The following is an 18627-nucleotide window of genomic DNA, read 5'->3' on the forward strand; positions in this document are numbered from 1 at the left end:
GCCTTACACCGAAAACCGGGGATGTACTGTATGGTGACTAACATAATATAATAAAAAATCATTATAAAAAAAAAAAGAAGGGGGGTAATCAGAAGCGGGATGAAACATGAGAGACTACGGACTATGAGAAACAAACTGAGGGCCTCAGAGGGAAGGGGGTGAGAGAATGGGATAGAGAGGTGATGGGTAGTAAGGAGGGCACGTATTGCTTGGTACACTGGGTGTTATACGCAACTAGTGAATCATAGAACTTTACATCGGTAACTGGGGATGTACTGTATGGTGACTAACATAATATAATAAAAAAACATTTTAAAAAATTTGAATATATTTAACAAAAAATTAAATTTTCTCTGTCAATGATCTTTGCAAGGATTTTGCATGAGTAGAGATTAAAGATCTTGCTGGGTTACATTAAAAAAATTGATCTGTCAAAGGCTGAGTGAAAACAGAGCCTTGATGAAACAAAGGAGACAAGAATGATTGCTTTTCTGTGACAGCTCACTGAGGAGTGGGGGGCAAAAATTTTCAGCTCCAGGGCTAGAGAGCAGGATGCAGCTATATTCATCCTGACCATCAGTGCTGAAAACTTTCAAAGAGCAAAACAGCACCACCTAAAGTATTCTGGAATGACTTACGTTGAGCCCTGCCATTCTGCACACTGGAAGTGCATTTGCACTAGGGCTAGTCCACCTGAGAATCAGCACAACAGACCCCTCCAGAAGACCGGCACAAACAAGTCAGTCTCAACAAGGGTACTAATCATAGAGGGCTGCATACCTCCAGCTCTTGGGGAAAGCGGTATATATTCTTTGTATTTTTATTCTTTAGACTTTTAGTATTATTTTTTCAGTCATTTTCTTACTTCTTCAATTCTTTTCTTAAATTCTTTAAAATTTTTATTTTATATATGCTTTATTTTTTTGCCATTTGAACAACATAGGGTAAATTTATTTTTTTATTTAAATTCAATTAGCCAAGGTATAGTACATTAGCTTTTTTTTTCAATAATGTTCACTTTATTATTAGGCTTCATAACTTAAATACATACATTACATATTTATTAAGCACCCATAGGTTGGCAATGTAGTTTTTTTTAATGTATTTTGTACCATATGGTATTTGAAAAGAAAATATGTATAGTTTTCATTGTTTTTTTATAATACTATTTTTTTATTATATTATGTTAGTCACCATACAATATATTCCTGGTTTTTTATGTAAAGTGCTATGATTCATTAGGTGCATATAAAACCCAGTGCACCATGCAATACATGCCCGACTTACTACCCATCACCAGCCTATCCCAATCCCCCACCTCCCTCCCCTCTGAGGCCCTCAGTTTGTTTCTCAGAGTCCATAGTCTCTCATGCTTCATTCCCCCTTCTGATTACCCCCACTTTCTTTATCCCTTTCTTCTCCTACCAATCTTCCTAGTTCTTCTGTTCCATAGATGAGAGAAACCATAGGATAATTGTCTTTCTCTGCTTGACTTATCTCACTTAGCATTATCTCCTCCAGTACCGTCCATGTTGCAGCAAATGTCGAGAAATCGTATAATCCATTGTATATATGGAATACATATTCTTAATCCAGTCATCTGTTGAAGGGCATCTCACCTCCTTTCACGATTTAGCTATTGTGGACAACGCTGCTATGAACATTGGGGTGCATATGGTTCTTCTCTTCACTACGTCTGTATCTTTGGGGTAAATACCCAGTAGTGCAATTTCTGGATCATAGGGTAGCTCAATTTTTAACTTTTTAAGGGACTTCCACACTGTTTTCCAGAGTGGCTGTACCAACTTGCATTCCCACCAACAATGTAGGAGGGATCCCCTATCTCCACATCCTCTCTAGTAATTGTTGTTTCTTGCCTTGTGAATTTTTGCCATTCTAACTGGTGTAAGGTGGTATCTTAGTGTGGTTTTGATTTTAATTTCCCTGATGGCTAATGATTTTCCACATTTTTTCATGTGTCTGTTAGCCATTTGTATGTCTTCATTGGAAAAGTGTCTATTCATATCTTCTGCCCATTTCTTGATTTGTTTATTTGTTTCTTGTGTATTGAGGTTGAGAAGTTCTTTGTAGATCTTGGATAGCAGTCTTTTATCTGTGGTGTCATTTGCAAAAGTCTTCTCCCATTCCATGTGCTGTCTCTTAGTTTTCTTGACTATTTCCTTGGCTGTGCAGAAGCTTTTTTTTCTTGATGAAGTACCACAAGTTCATTTTTGCTTTTGTTTCTCTTGCCTTTGGAGATGTGTCATGAAAAAGGTTGCTTTGGCCGATGTCGTAGAGGTTGATGCCTATGTTTTCCTCTAGGATTTTGATGGATTCGTGTCTCACATCGAGGTCTTTCATCCATTTGGAGTTTATCTTTGTGTATGGTGTGAGAGAGTGGTCAAGTTTCATTCCTTTGCATGTAGCTGTCCAATTTTCCCAGCACCATTTATTGAAGAGACTGTCTTTTTTCCCCTGGATGTTTTTTCCTGCTTTATCAAAGATTAGTTGCCCAAGGAGCCGAGGGTCCATTTCTGGGTTCTCTGTTCTGTTCCATTGGTCTATGTGTCTGTTTTTGTGCCAGTACCATGCTGTCTTTGTGATCACAGCTTTGTAGTATAGCTCGAAATCTGGCATTGTGATGCTCCCAGCTTTGTTTTTCCTTTTCAACAGTTCCTTGGCTATTCGGGGCCTTTTCTGTTTCCATACAAATTTAAGGACTATTTGTTCCAGTTTTTTGAAAAATGTCCTTGGTATTTTGATCAGGATAGCATTGAAAGTGTAGATTGCTCTGGGTAGCATGGACATTTTAATTATGTTACTTCTTCCCATCCATGAGCATGGAATATTTTTCCATCTTTTTGTGTCTTCTTCAATGTCTTTCAAGAGTGATTCATAGTTTCTAGAATATAGGTCCTTTGCGTCTCTGGTTAAGTTAATTCCAAGGTAATGTATGGTTTTTGGTGCTATTGTAAATGGGATGGATTCCCTAATTTTTCTTTCTTCAGTCTCATTGGTCATGCATAGAAATGCAACTGATTTCTGAGCATTGATTTGTATCGCGCCACATTACTGAATTATTCTATAACCTCTAGTAATTTGGGAGTGGATTCTTTTCGGTGGTCCATATAGAGTATCATGTCATCTGTGAAGAGAGACATTTTGACTTCTTCTTTGCTGATTTGGATACCTTTTATCCTTTTTTGTTGTCTGATTGCTGTTGCAAGGACTTCTAATAGTATGTTGAATAATAATGGCGATAGTGGGCATCCTTGTCGTGTTCCTGATCTTAAGGGAAAGGATTCCAGCTTTTCCCCATTGAGAATGATATTTGCTGTAGGCTTTTCATAGATGGTTTTTATGAGATTGAGGAATGTACCCTCTATCCCTACACTCTGAAAGGCTTTAACCAGGTAAGGATGCTGTATTTTGTCAAATGCTTTTTCTGCATCTATTGAGAGGATCATATGATTCTTGGCTTTTTTCTTGTTGGTATAATCTATCACACTGATATTTTGCGAATGTTGAACCACCCATGCATCCCAGGGATGAATCCCACTTGGTCCTGACGGATAATCCTTTTAATGTACTGTTGGATCCTATTAGCCAGGATCTTGTTGAGAATTTTGGCGTCCATATTCATCAAGGATATTGGTCTGTAATTCTCCTTTTTGATGGGGTCTTTGCCTGGTTTGGGGATCAAGGTAATATTGGCCTCATAGAATGAGTTTGGTCATTTTCCTTCTGTTTCTATTTTTTGAAGCAGCTTTAGTAGAATAGGTATTATTTCTTCTTTGAATGTTTGGTAGAATTCCCCAGGGAATCCATCAGGCCGTGGAGTCTTGTTTTTTGGAATGTTTTTAAGCACTGTTTCAATCTCTCCATAAATAATTGGACTGTTTAAAAAATCAATTTCTTCCATTTTCAGTCTTGGTAGTTTATAGGTTTCCAGGATGGCCTCCATCTCTCCCAGGTTGCTTCATTTATTTTCATAAAGCTGTTGATAAAAGTTTCTAATGATCCATCCTAGTTCATTGGTGTTGGTTGGGATTTCTCCCTTTTCATTCATAATTTTATTAATTTGGGTCCTTTCTCTATTCTTTTGGATAAGGCTTGCCAGTGACTTTTCTATTTTATTTATTCTTTCAAGGAACCAGCTTCTAATTCTGTTGATCTGCTCTACTGTGCTCCTGGTTTCTAATTCATTGATCTCTGCTCTCATCTTGATCAACTGCTTTCTCATGCATGGATTAGGCCTGTTCTTCTGTTGCTGTTCCAGCTTCTTGAGGTGAGAATATAAAAACTGCATTTTAGATTCTTCTATTCTTTTGAGTGAGGCTTGGATAGCTGTGTATTTTCCCCTTAGGACTGCCTTTGCAGTGTCCCATAATTTTTGGACCATTGTGTTTTCATTCTCGTTGGTCTCCATAAATTGCTTAAATTGATTTTTGATTTCCTGGTTTATCAAATCATTCTTGAGCCGGATGGTTCTTAGTCTCCAAGGGTTTGAGTTTATTCCAAATTTTTCCTTGTGGTTCAGTTCCAATTTCAAAGCATTGTGGTCTGTGACTGTGCATGGAATTATTTCAGCTTTTGGTATCGGTTTATACCTGTTTTGTGACCCAGAACATGATCTATTCTGGAGAATGTTTCATGGGCATTACAATAGAATGAGTATTCTTTGGTTCTGGGGTGTAGTGTTCTATATATATCTATGACATCCACCTGGTCTAGTATGGCATTCAAAGCTCTTGTTTCTTTGTTGATTTTCTGCTGAGGTGATCTATCTATTGCTGATACTGGAGTGTTGAGGTCCCCTACGATTAATGTATTTTTATCTATATGTTTCTTTATTCTGGTTAAGAGTTGACTTGTGTATCTTGCTGCTCCCCTGTTGGGGGCATAGATATTTATAATTGTCATATCCACTTGTTGGATATATCCTTTAAGAATAATATAGTGCCCTTCTGTGTCTCTAACTATAGTCTTTAGTTTAAAATCCAATCTGTTTATTATGAGAATTGCCACCCCAGTTTTCTTTTGAGGTCCATTGGTGTGAAAGATGGTATTCCATCCCTTTACTTTCAGTCTGGATGTATCTTTAGGTTCAAAATGAATCTCTGGTAGACAGCAAATGGATGGGTCATGTCTTTATATCCAATCTACAACCCTGTGGAATTTATGGGAACATTTAGGCCATTCACATTGACAGTGATTATTGAGAGATATGATTTTAATGATGCCATGTTGCCTGTAAATTCTTTGTTTCTATAGATTGTGACTTTCTGTTCTGTAACACTCTTGGGGCCTTTTTACTTTTATAGAACCCCCCTTAATATCTCCTGTAGGGCTGGATTCATGGTTATGAAATTGGTCAGTGAGTGGCAATTCTGGAAGGTCCTTATTCCTGCATCAGTTCTGAATGACAGCCTTGCTGGATAAAGGATCCTTGGCTACTTGTTTTTCTCTCAAAAGAGCTTTAAAATGCCCCCCCAACTCTTTCTCTCATTCCAGGTCTGACGTAATTTTGGTACCTCTGCCTTGGTATATGAGAAATGTCTTTGCCCCTGCCGCTTTCAATACTGTATCCTTGGATCTAAGGAGTTGCACTATGATGTGACGTGGCGTAGGTTTGTCGTGGTTGAGTTTGGGAGGGGTCCTTTCTGCCTCTTGGAAACTAATGTTTGTTTCCTTTGGTAGATTATGGAAGTTTTCAGCTAGAATTTGTTCAAATATCCCTTCTAGAGCTCTTTTTTTCTCCACCCCCTCGGGGATACCAATGATTCTGACATTGGAACGTTTCATTGAGTCAGTAATCTCCCGTAACCTACATCTCGAGATTGGATTTTTTGAGTCAAGTTTCTGTTTTAGCTTTCTCTTCTACTGACCCATCTTCCAATTCGCTGGTTTGTTCTTTTGCCTCATTTACCCTGGCTGTCAGAGCATCTAGTTTTGAGTGCATTTGGCTTATAGAATTTTTAATTTCTGCCAGATTCACTCTCATTTCCACCCTTAGAGATTCTATATTCTCATTAATATTTTCGTTAATTTTTTTTCAAGTCTACACATCATCTTGACCATTGTTACCCTGAACTCCATTTCTGTTTGTTTATATCCATATCCATTAGTTCTGTGGCAGAGGCGTACTGTACTGTGTCTAACATAATATAATAAAGAAAAAACATTAAAAAGAAATAGACTTACTGTCTTTTTTTTGCTGGGGGGATTTCTCCTCATCATCATTCTTTTTTTTTTTTTAAAGATTTTATTTATTTATTTATTTGACAGAGATAGAGACAGCCAATGAGAGAGGGAACACAAGCAGGGGGAGTGGGAGAGGAAGAAGCAGGCTCATAGCGGAGGAGCCTGATGTGGGGCTCGATCCCGTAACGCTGGGATCACGCCCTGAGCCGAAGGCAGACGCTTAACCGCTGAGCCACCCAGGCGCCCCTCTCCTCATCATCATTCTGATGAGGAGAGGTTGAGGGATTGTCCAGAGCCCAAATTATTGACCAGGACCCAAGCAGTGCACCCTTGTTTTATAGGGACTTTAGGGATGTGTGCTTCTTGATTTTTCAGCCTGCCTTCTGGGGGAGGGGCCTGCTGCACTGATACTCAGGCAACCCTGTTTGGGTAGAGTCTCCCTGTCGCCTGCAAGGGTGTATGGGGATGGGCACACTGTGAGCCGGTATTTCCAGGCTTTTGTTCTCTGGAGGTTTTCCCTAGTTTTTTGCTGTGCTTCTTCTGAGAGTCAGAGCATCAGTGGCCAAATCCCAGCTTCTGTCTCAGAACAGAGGGATCGCAGTCTGCTCTTCACTGAGCACTCCTGGCCATTTTAACTCTGTTTCTGTTGGTGCTGCTAAACCCTACAGCCTCCTGGGATGTGAGCCCCACACCTGGCATTCCAGCCCTCAGTTCCAGGGCTGGCACATCTCTGTCCTTTGTGTTTCTAACACCGCCAGCCGCCAGCCGCCCCTGCACACTCTGGAGCTCTGTTTCAGTGTGGTTTGCATGCACTCCGGAGCTCTGGTTTTCATAGTGGTCAAGCGCGTTTCCCAGCTCATGGTCTCAGTCTGCTCCCTCGTGGGTGCCGGTCCGCGAATCAGCTCGCTTCCCAGTGCAGATGGCTACCACTTCCTGGCACCCGAATGCAGTGTCTCCCTCCCCCTTCCATTTATCTTCTGATATCTGTGCATGAATTCATGGCTCCCCTCTTCGTACCTCAAAACTCAGTGCTGGAGATGTTCATTTGTAGAGATCCAGATGTATCTTCCTGCATCTCAGGCTGATTCCGTGGGTGTTCAGGATGGTCTGATACCTATCCAGCTCGACTCAGGGAACCAGCTGAAAAAGGGGACCCCTACTCCTCCGCCATCTTAACTGCTCCCCCCTACACCATTAGTTTTTGATATAATGTTCAATGATTCATTAGTTCAGTATAACACCCAGTACTCATATCACGTGCCCTCTTTAAATATGCTTTATATATACTTTTTAATTTTTTGTTTCCTCTCATTGTATTTTATTTTATTTTTATAAATATGTGTATGTTTTTCTTTCTTATGTTGGAATCCATTGTCTTTTTTTTGTGCAGATGAGCATTTATTTTTTTTAATTTTTTTTATTACATTATGTTAGTCACCATACAGTACATCCCTGGTTTCTGATGCAAGGTTCGATGATTCATTAGTTACGTATAACACCCAGTGCACCATGCAATATGTGCCCTCCTTACTACCCACCACCAGTCTATCCCATTCCCTCACCCTCTTCCCCTCTGAAGCCCTCAGTTTGTTTCTCAGAGTCCATAGTCTCCCATGCTTCAGTCCCCCTTCTGAATACCCCCACTTTCTTTATCCCTTTCTTCCCCTACCGATCTTCCTAGTTCTTATGTTCCATAGATGAGAGAAATCATATGATAATTGTCTTTCTCTGCTTGACTTATTTCACTTAACATTATCTCCTCCAGTGCCTTTTAACAAGCAGATCAAAACACATGCAAGATCTAGTTTTTGTTTTGTTTTGTTTTTTGTTGTTATTGTTGTTTTTGTTGTTGTTTGTTTTTTTCTTCTTTTCTTTGCTAGGACAAAAAGATGTGACTGAGAAAAATACCCCAAAAGAAAGAACAAGAGGTAGTACTCACTTCCAAGGATTTAATCAATACAGATATAAGTATGATATCTGAACTAGATTTAAAATGAGGATTATAAAGTTACTGGTTGAGCTTGAAAAAAGTACAGAAGACACTAGAAAATCCCTTACTGTAGAGATAAAATAACTAAAATGTAGTCAGGCTAAAATTTAAAATGCTATTACCAAGATGCAGTCACAAATGAAGGCCATAAAAATGATGAATGAAGCATAAGAGCAAATCAGTGATATAGAAGATGAAATTATGGAAAATAAGAAAGCTGAAAAGAAGGAAAGAAAACTATTAGATCACAAAGGTACACTTAGGGAACTCAGTAATTCCATACAGCAAATTAATATCCATATTATAGGAATCCCAGAAGATGAAGAGTGGGGAAAGAAGAGCAAAAGATTTATTTGTATGAATTATAGCAGAGAACTTACCTAATCTGAGGAAGAAAACAGACATTTAGGTTTAAGAGGCACGGAGAATTCCCCTCATAATCAACAAAAATAGGTCGACACCATGACATATAACTTGCAAATATAAAGAGAATATCCTGCAAACAGCTTTGAAGAGGACGCCTTTAAGCTACAAAGGTAGAAACATAAGGCTGGCAGCAGACCTGTCCACAGAGACCTGGCAAGGCCAGAAAGGACTGAAATGATATATTCAGTGTGCTAAGTTGCAAAAATATGTAGCCAAGAATAGTTTATCCAGAAAGGATGTCATTCAGATTAGAAGAAGAGATAAAGAGTTTCCAAGACAAGCAAACACTAAAGGCATTCATGACCACTAAACCAGCCCTGCAAGAAATATTAAAGGAGACCCTATGAACAAAGAGAGGCCAAAGGTAACAAAGACTAAAAAGGAACAGAGACAATCTATAGGAACAGCAACTTTACAAGTAATACAATGGTACATAAATTCATATCTTTCAATAATTACTCTGAGTGTTAATGGACTAAATACTCCAAAAGAAAGATATAGGGTATCAGAATGGATTTAAAAAAAGTGAGAACCCATCGACATGCTACTTATAAGAGATTCATCTTAGACCCAAATACATTCCAGATTGAAAGTGAAGGGGTGGAGAACCATATATCATGCTAATTTACAACAAAAGAAATCTGGAGTAGCCATCCTTATATCAGAAAAACTAGATTCTAAACCAAAGACTGTATGTAGTAAGAGATCAAAAGGACACCACATCATACATAATAGAGGGGTATATCCAACAACATCTAACAACTGTTAGTGTTTATTCCACTAATAGAAGCAGCCAAATATATGAATAAACTAATAACATATTAAAGAAACTCATTATAAATAATACAATAATAGTAGGGACTTTAACACCCCACTCAGAGCAATGAACAGATCATCTAAGCAGAAGATCAACAAAAAAACAAAGGCTTTTATTGATACACTAGACCAGATGGACTTAACCAATATATTCAGAACATTTGAATCTCAAGCAGCTGAATACATATTCTTTTCACAGGAAAATTCTCCAGAATAGATCACAAACTGGATCACAAGTTAGGTTTCACCAGGCACAAAAAGATTGAGATCATACCATGCATATTTTCAGATCACAAGCTATGAAACTTGAAGTAAACCAGAAGAAAATATTTAGAAGGACCACAAATACATGGTTAAAGAGCATCTTACAAAAGAATGAATGGGTCAACCAGGAAATTAAAGAAGATTTTTAAATATACATGGGAGTAAATGAAAATGGAAGCACAACAGTTCAGAACCTTTGGGGTGGAGCAAAGGTGGTCCTAAGAGGGAAGTATATAGCAATACAGGACTTTCTCAAGAAGCAAGAAAGTCTCAAATACATAACCTCACCTTAACTTAAAGGAGCTGGAAAAAGAATAGCAAATAAAGTCTAAATCCAGGAGGAGAAGACAAATAATAAAGATTAGAGCAGAAATCAGTGATACAGATTTTTTTTTAAAAAAAGTAACCCATAAAAACATAAGAACTAGGAAGATTGGTAGGAGAAGAAAGAGATAAAGAAAGGGGGGTAATCAGAAGGGGGAATGAAGCAGGAGAGACTATGGACTCTGAGAAACAAACTGAGGGCCTCAGAGGAGAGGGGGGTGGGGGAGTGGGATAGGTTGGTGATGGGTAGTAAGGAGGGCACGTAGTGCATGGTATACTGGGTGTTATACACAACTAATGAATCATGGAAACTTACATCAAAACCAGGGATGTACTGTATGGTGACTAACATAATACAATAAAAATATTATTATAATAAAAAATAAAAAATTAAAAAGTAACCCATATCAACAAAAGTAGGAGCTGGTACTTTGAACGAATTAAAAAGATTGATACACCCCTAGCCAGACTTATCAAAAGAAAAGAGAAAGGATCCAAATAAATAAAATCTGAATGAAAAAGGAGAGATCACAACCAACACTGAAGAAATACAAACATTATAAGAACATATTATGAGCATTATATGTCAACAATTGGGCAATCTGGAAGAAACACATGCATTCCTAGAAACACATAAACTACCAAAACTGAAACTGGAAGAAACACATGCATTCCTAGAAACACATAAACTACCAAAACTGAAAAATGAAGAGACCCATAACCAGCATAGAAATTGAATTAGTAATGAAAAATCTCCCAACAAACAACAGTGCAGGGCTGGATGGCTTCCCAGTGGAATTCTACCAAACATGCAAAGAAGTATTAATACCTATTTTTCTGAAGCTGTTCCAAAAGAAGGAAATGGAAGGAAAAGATACAAACATAGTGATTTGAAGAGGCACGTGCACTTCAATGTTTATAGCAGCAATGTCCACAAGAGCCAAAATATGGAAAGAGCCCAGATGTCTATGGACAATGAATGGCTAAAGATGTGATGTGTGTGTGTATGTGTGTGTATGAAAGTTACTCAGCCATCTAAAAGAATGAAATTTTGCCATTTACAGAGACATGGATGTAACAAGATGGTATTATGCTAAGTGAAATAAGTCAGTCAGAGAAAGACAAATACCATATGATTTTACTCATATGTGGAATTTAAGGAACAAAATAGATGAGCATAGGGGAAGGGAAGGAAAAATAAAGTAAGATAAAAACAGAGAGGGAGGCAAACCATAAGAGTCTTAGCTATAGGAAAGAAACTGAGGGTTGCTGGAGGGGAGGTGGGTAGGGGGATGGGGTAATTGGGTGATGGGCATTAAGGTGGGCACTTAATGTCATGAGCACTGGGTATTATATGCAAGTAATGAATCACTAAATTCTATGCCTGAAACTAATAATACACTATATGTTAACTAAATTGAAAAGGGAAAAGATGGTTGAATGAATTTTTTTAAAGGTCAAGCATCTCTAAACCATGTTTCTTTTGTTCCATATCACCTGCCCTCCTTACTTACTCAACAGTGCTTCTAGATATAGAATAAGAGAGGGTTTTGGATGGCCTGGCTCAATTACAATTGCTTTTCCATATCTGAACGGTAGTTTTAGAGTTTGTGCACATGTTGGTAAAGGATATCAATGCAAATAAGATGAGAAGAGATTACACAAACTTAATAGATTAAGAGAAAATAGTGTTGCAGACATTAAAAATAGAGAAAGTTAAAACCCTAGCAAAATGGAAAAAGCTGATCAAAAAAGAAAAATTGAGTACAAAAGAAATGAGAATAAGGAGGACAATAAAAACACATAGCTTATTATCATTATCCTATGGGACAGGGCCTTTGGTATCATGTCACTTCAGGTCATGTCATAGTAATAGTGGTAATGCACTTCTGTTACAATTAGCATCTACATGGGATTAGGACCTTTCTCCAGCAAGGGACAGAAACGTTTTCTACATGGGATTTAGCAAAATAAGGAATTTTTATATTTATTTATTTATTTATTTATTTATTTATTTATTTATTTTTGCTAGCTCACCTTAATAGAAGGTCAAGAGATAATTTAAGATTTAATTCAGATCTTTTCTCATATTTTTCTCCTGCTTTTCATTCCTCAACTCCATAAATTTTTCTTGATATTATTTTTCAGCAAGTTCTCCCAGTAGCTTTGAGAAAATACCTTACCAGTTCTTAGCCCTGCAGCAGAACTTATCTGCTTAGGTTTCTGAAATATTCCTTCAATAGAGTCTCATTGACTTGACTTGGTTAACATACCATTCACAGCAAAGTACTGGTCCTAGAACATACATGTTTTTAATTAGTCTACCTGGGTCACATGTCTATTTAGCTGAATACATACAGCTTATTCTTCATATAATAACCAGAAATATCAAATTGATTATGGTACAATTTGCCCAAACTGTAACCTTCCCCCACTGCCCTTCTCACTATGATTCTGATTTCAGAGTTCAAGCCAAAAGGCTGGTATTATATAGGCCTGCGTTAATTGTCTTATCTCATCTCCATTCACATTCCCTCCCACTTACTCTGCTTCAGTCGCCCTGGGCTCCTACATATTCTTTGAGCACTCCAGGCAGGTTCTCCTTTGAGACTTTTTTTTTTTTTTTTGCTTTGTTTCTTCTGCCTCAATCCCAAACATGTGGACATGGCTCATTCTTTCACATCCTTAAGGTCACAATGATGCCTTCTTTAATCATTTCATTCGAAATTAGTTTTCTCAGTGCATAACGTGACTTCTTTGCTGTAGTTTTCCACAGAGCACTTATCAAAATCTAAGAAATTGAATGTTTTATTGTTTTATCAATTTGCTATCCATGTCATCCAACTCCCACTAAAAATGTAAGATTTCTGAGGGCAAGCAAGCAGCAGAGCAGGAACAAATACATAGTAGGTATTCAGAAAATATGTTGAATGAATTAATAAATTAATGCACAAATGAATGTAATCTTTGAGTGGGAAACTTTGACCGGATAATTTTATCTAAAGGGGAAAGTGAGTGGATAAGGTACCATGAAATCATTAGACTCCTTTATATAATTCTCCTATTTATATTCAGAACTATTTGTAAACCCTATTTTGATACCAATTTGAACCTTGTTTTTTTTGTCGTGAAGAAAACCACATGTAAACTGTTTATATAGTTTCACTCCTCACTTATTTTGGATTTCCAATTTCTCATGCTTAAAGCATGAAAGAAGTGATAATAGTTTTTCTACAGGGTTACTAAGTTTATATGTACAAAAGTAATTTATACAATAAAAGCACTAAACAAAAGATTTATGATTATAGATATTTATAACCACTGAATTTATTTACATACCTAAAATACATTTGTTATAATTAAGCTAATCAAACAAATCCAGTGCAGAAGTAGTGTATTTTATTTATTTATTTATTTATTTATTTATTTATTTATTTATTTATTTATTATTATGATATGTTAGTCACCATACAGAACATCATTCATTTTTTATGTAGTGTTTCATTAGTCATTGTTTGTGTATAACACCCAGTGCTCCGTGCAAAACATGCCCTCCTTAATACCCATCACCGGGCTAGGCCATCCCCCCCTAAAACCCTCAGTTTGTTTTCTGGAGTCCATAGTCCCTTATGGTTCATCTCCCCCTCTGTTCCCTCCCCCTTCATTTTTCCCTTCCTTCTCCTAATGTCCTCCCTGCTATTCCTATGTTCCACAAATGAGTGAAACCATATGATAATTGTCTTTCTTTGCTTGACTTATTTCACTTAGCATAATCTCCTCCAGTTCCATCCATGTTGATGCAAATATTGGGTACATCCTGATGGCCGAGTAATATTCCATCATATATATGAATCATAACTTCTTTATCCATTCATCTATTGAAGGGCATCTTGGCTCCTTCCATAGTTTGGCTATTGTGGACATTGCTGCTATGAACATTGGGTTGCATAAGGCCTTTCTTTTAATTAAATCTGTATCTTTGGGGTAAATACCCACTAGCACAATTGTTGGGTCACAGGGTAGCTCTATTTTTAACTTTTTGAGGGACCTCCACACTGTTTTCCAAAGTGGCTGTACCAACTTGCATTTCCACCAACAGTATAAGAGGGTTTCCCTTTCTCCACATCCTCTCCAACATTTGCTGTTCCTTGCCTTGTCAATTTTTGCCATTCTAACTGGTGTAAGGTGGTATCTCAATGTGGTTTTTTTTTTTTTTAAAGATTTTATTTATTTGACAGAGACAGCCAGCGAGAGAGGGAACACAAGCAGGGGGAGTGGGAGAAGAAGAAGCAGGCTCCCAGCGGAGGAGCCTGATGTGGGACTCGATCCCAGAACGCCGGGATCACGCCCTGAGCCGAAGGCAGACGCTTAACGACTGCGCCACCCAGGCGCCCCCTCAATGTGGTTTTGATTTGAATTTCCCTGATGGTTAATGATGTGGAACATTTTTTCATGTGTTTGTTAGCCATTTGTATGTCTTCATCAGAAGTGTCTGTTCATATCTTCTGCCCATTTTTTGATTTGATTATTTGTTTTTTAGTTGTTGAGTTTGAGAAGTTCTTTATAAGTCTTGCATACCAGCCCTTTATCTGAATGGTCATTTGCAAATATCTTCCCCATTCTGTGGGTTGCCTCTTAGTTTTGTTGACAGTTTCCTTTGCTGTGCAGGAGCTTTTTACCTTGATGAAATCCCACAAGTTCATTTTTGCTTTTGTTTCCCTTGCCTTTGGAGATGTGTCATGAAAGAGGTTGCTATGGCCGATGTCCAAGAGGTTATGGCCTATGTTCTCCTCTATGATTTTGATGGATTCTTGTCTCACATCAAGGTCTTACATCCATTTAGAGTTTATCTTTGTGTATGGTGTAAGAGAATGGTCGAGTTTCATTCTTCTGTATACATCTGTCCAATTTTCCCAGTACCGTTTATTGAAGAGACTGTCATTTTTCCATTGGATGTTTTTTCCTGCTTTGTCAAAAATTAGTTGACCATAGAGTTGAGGGTCCATTTCTGAAGTCTGTACTCTGTTCCATTGGTCTATGTGTCTGTTTTTATGCCAGTACCATGCTGTCTTGGTGATCACAGCTTGTAGTATAGCCTGAAATCAGGCAACATGCTGCCCCCAGCTTTGTTTTTTTCAACATTCCTTTGGCAATTCAGGGTCTTTTCTGGATCTCTCCAAATTTTAGGATTGTTGGTTCCAGCTCTGTGAAAAATTCCAATGGTATTTTAATAGGGATGGCATTGAAAGTGTAGAGTGCCTTGGGCAGCATAGACATTTTAAAAATGTTTATTCTTCCAATCCATGAGCATGGAATGTTTTTCCATTTTCTGTGTGTCTTCTTCAATTTTTTTTCAAAAGTGTTCTGTAGTTTCAAGAGTATAGCTCCTTTACCTCTTTGGTTAAGTTTATTCCCAGGTATCTTACAGTTTTTGGTGCTATTGTAAATGGAACCAATTCCTTAATTTCTCTTTCTACAGGTACATTGTTAGTGTATAGAAATGCAATTGATTTCTGTGAGTTGATTTTGTATCCTGCCACACTGGTGAATTGCCGTATTAGTTCTAGTAACTTGGGGGTGGAATCTTTTGGGTTTTCCACATAAAGTATCATGTCATCTGCGAAGAGAGAGAGTTTGACTTCCTCTTTGCCAGTCTGAATACCTTTTATTTCTTTTCGTTGTCTGATTGCTGAGGCTAAGAGTTCTAGTACTATGTTGAACAATAATGGCGAGAGAGGGCATCCTTGTTGTGTTCCTGATTTTAAGGGAATGGCTCTCAGCTTTTCCCCATTGAGAATGATATTCACTGTGGGCTTTTCATAGATGGTTTTTATTAAATTGAAGAATGTACCCTACACTGTGAAGGGTTTTAAACAGTAAAGGATGCTGTATTTATTCAAATGCTTTTTCTACATCAATTGAGAGGACCATATGATTTTTATCTCTTCTCTTATTAATGTGTTCTATCACACTGATTGATTTCCAAATGCTGAACCACCTTTGCATCCCAGGGATGTGTCCCACCTGGTCATGATAGATAATCCTTTTAATGTACTGTTGGATCCTATTAGCTAGGATCTTGTTGAGAATTTTGGCATCCATATTCATCAGGGATATCTGTCTGTAATTCTCCATTTTGATGAGGTTCTTGCCTGGTTTTGGGATCAAGGTAAAGCTGGCCTCATAGAATGGGTTTGGAAGTTTTCCTTCTGTTTCTATGTTTTGAAACAGCTTCAGGAGAATAGGTATTATTTCTTCTTTGAATGTATGGTAGAATTCCCCGGGGAATCCATCAGGCCCTGGACTCTTGTTTTTTTTTTGGGGGGGGGGGTTTGATCACTGCTTTAATCTCATTATTGGATATTGGCCTATTTAAGTTGTCAATCTCTTTCTGTTTCAGTCTTGATAGTTTATAGATTTCCAGGAAGGTATCCATTTCTTCCAGGTTGCTTAACTTATTGGCATATAGTTGTTGGTAATAGTTTCTAATGATCATTTCTATTTCCTTGGTGTTAGTCATGATCTCTCCTCTTTCATTCATAATTTTATTAACTTGAGTCCTTTCTTTTTTCTTTTGGATAAGTCTGGCCAGTGGTTTATCGATCTTATTAATTCTTTCGAAGAGCCAGCTTCTAGTTTTGTTGATCTGCTCTACTGTATTTATGGCTTCTAATTCATTGATCCCTGCTCTAATCTTAAGCAGTTCTCTTTTTATGCGTGGCTTAGGCCTGTTCTTTTCTATCTCCAATTGTTTAAGGTGTGAGTATAGGGTCTGTATTTTTAGATTTTTCTATTCTTTTGAGTGAGGCTTGGATGGCTATGTATTTCCCCCTTAGGACTGACTTTGCAATATCCCACAGGTTCTGGACTGGTGTTTTTTCATTCTCATTGGTTTCCATAAATTGCTTAAGCTCTTCTCAAATTCCCTGGTTTACCCAAACATTCTTAAGCAGGATGGTCCTTAGCTTCCAAGTGTTTGAGTTTCTTCCAAGTTTTCTCCTGTGTTTGAGTTCCAGTTTCAAAGCATTGCCATCTGAGAACATGCAGGGAATAATCTCAATCTTTTGGTATCAGTTGAGACCTGTTTTGTGACCCAGTATATGGTCTATTCTGGAGAAAGTTCCATGTCATTTGAAAAGAATGAGCATTCTGTTGTTTTAAGGTAGAATGCTCCGTATACATCTATGAGGTCCATCTGGTCCAGTATATCATTCAAAGCTCTTGTTTCTTTGTTGATTTTCTGCTTAGATGATCTGTTTATTTATGAGAGTGGAGTGTTGAGGTTCCCTACTATTAACGTATTATTATCTATATGTTTCATTACTTTGGTTAACAGTTGGCTTATTTAGTTGACTGCTCCCCTGTTGGGGGCATAGATATTTATAATTGTTAGATCCTCATGTTGGTTATACCCTTTAAGAATAATATAGTGTCCTTCTATATCTCTACCTACAGTCCTTAGCTTAATATCTAATTTGTCTGATATGAGAATTGCTACCCCAGCTTTCTTTTGAGGTCCATAGGCATGAAAAATTGTTCTCCATCCCTTCCCTTTTAGTCTGGATGTATCTTTAGGTTCAAAGTGAGTCTTGTAGACAGCACATGGATGGGTCATGTCTTCTTATCCAATCTGTAACTCTGTGTCATTTTATGGGAGCATTTAGGTCATTCATATTGAGAGCGATTATTGAGAGATATGATTTTAATGTTGTCATGTTGTCTGTTAAGTCCTTGTTTCTGTAGATTGTCTCTGTAAATTTTTGTTCTGTATCGCTCTTGGTGTCTTTCTTCTTTTATAGAATCCCCCTTAATATTTCTTGCAGGGCCGTCTTTGTCAGCACATATTCTTTCAGTTTGTGCTTGTCCTGGAAGCTTCCTTTCTCTCCATCCATTCTGAATGACAGCCTTGCTAGGTATAGTATCCTTGGCTGCATGTTCTTCTCATTTAATGCTCTTAATATGTCTTGCCAGTCCTTTCTGGCTTTCCAGGTCTCTGTGGACAGGTTTGATGATATTCTGATGTTCCTCCCCCTGTGCATAAGAAATCTTCCCCCCTCACCACTTTCAAGATTGTTTCCATGGATCTAAGATTTGCAAATTGTACTATTATATATTGTGGAGTCGGTCTGTTCTCAATGATCTTGGGAGCAGTCCTCTCTGCCTCTTGGACAAGAATGCTTGTTTCGTTCCCCAGATTAGGGAAGTTCTCAGCTACGATTTGCTAAAATATATCTTCTAGACCTCTTTTTTTCTCTACCCCTTTGGGTATCCCTATAATTCTGACATTGGAAACTTTCATTGAATCAGTAATTTCCCTCAGCTTAGTTTCTTGAAATTGGATTCATTTTTCCCATGCCACCTCTTTTTCCTTCTTTTCTATCATCTTATCCTCTAACTCACCAATTCATTCTTCTGCCTCATTTACCCTGGCAGTCAGAGCATCCAGTTTAGACTTCATTTCATTTATACATTTTTAAATGTCACCAGATTTGTTCTCATTTCAGCCTTTAGAGATTCTATATTTTTGTTAATATTTTTCTCAAGCCTATACATCATCTTGATAATTGCTACTCTGAAATCCATTTCTGACATCTCGGTTATAT

The 18627-nt window shown here is 37.7% G+C and overlaps 1 protein-coding gene across 1 annotated transcript in view; it reads left to right on the plus strand.

The window, feature by feature from the left end:
* The window catches only part of LOC103677031 (arylamine N-acetyltransferase 1), a 59715-nt gene that overhangs the window by 39122 nt on the left and 1966 nt on the right, over window positions 1-18627 (plus strand). The window lies entirely within an intron of this gene.

This window comes from Ursus maritimus, unplaced genomic scaffold (genome assembly GCF_017311325.1).
Source record: "Ursus maritimus isolate PB19 unplaced genomic scaffold, ASM1731132v1 scaffold_28, whole genome shotgun sequence".
Classification (NCBI taxonomy): domain Eukaryota; kingdom Metazoa; phylum Chordata; class Mammalia; order Carnivora; family Ursidae; genus Ursus; species Ursus maritimus.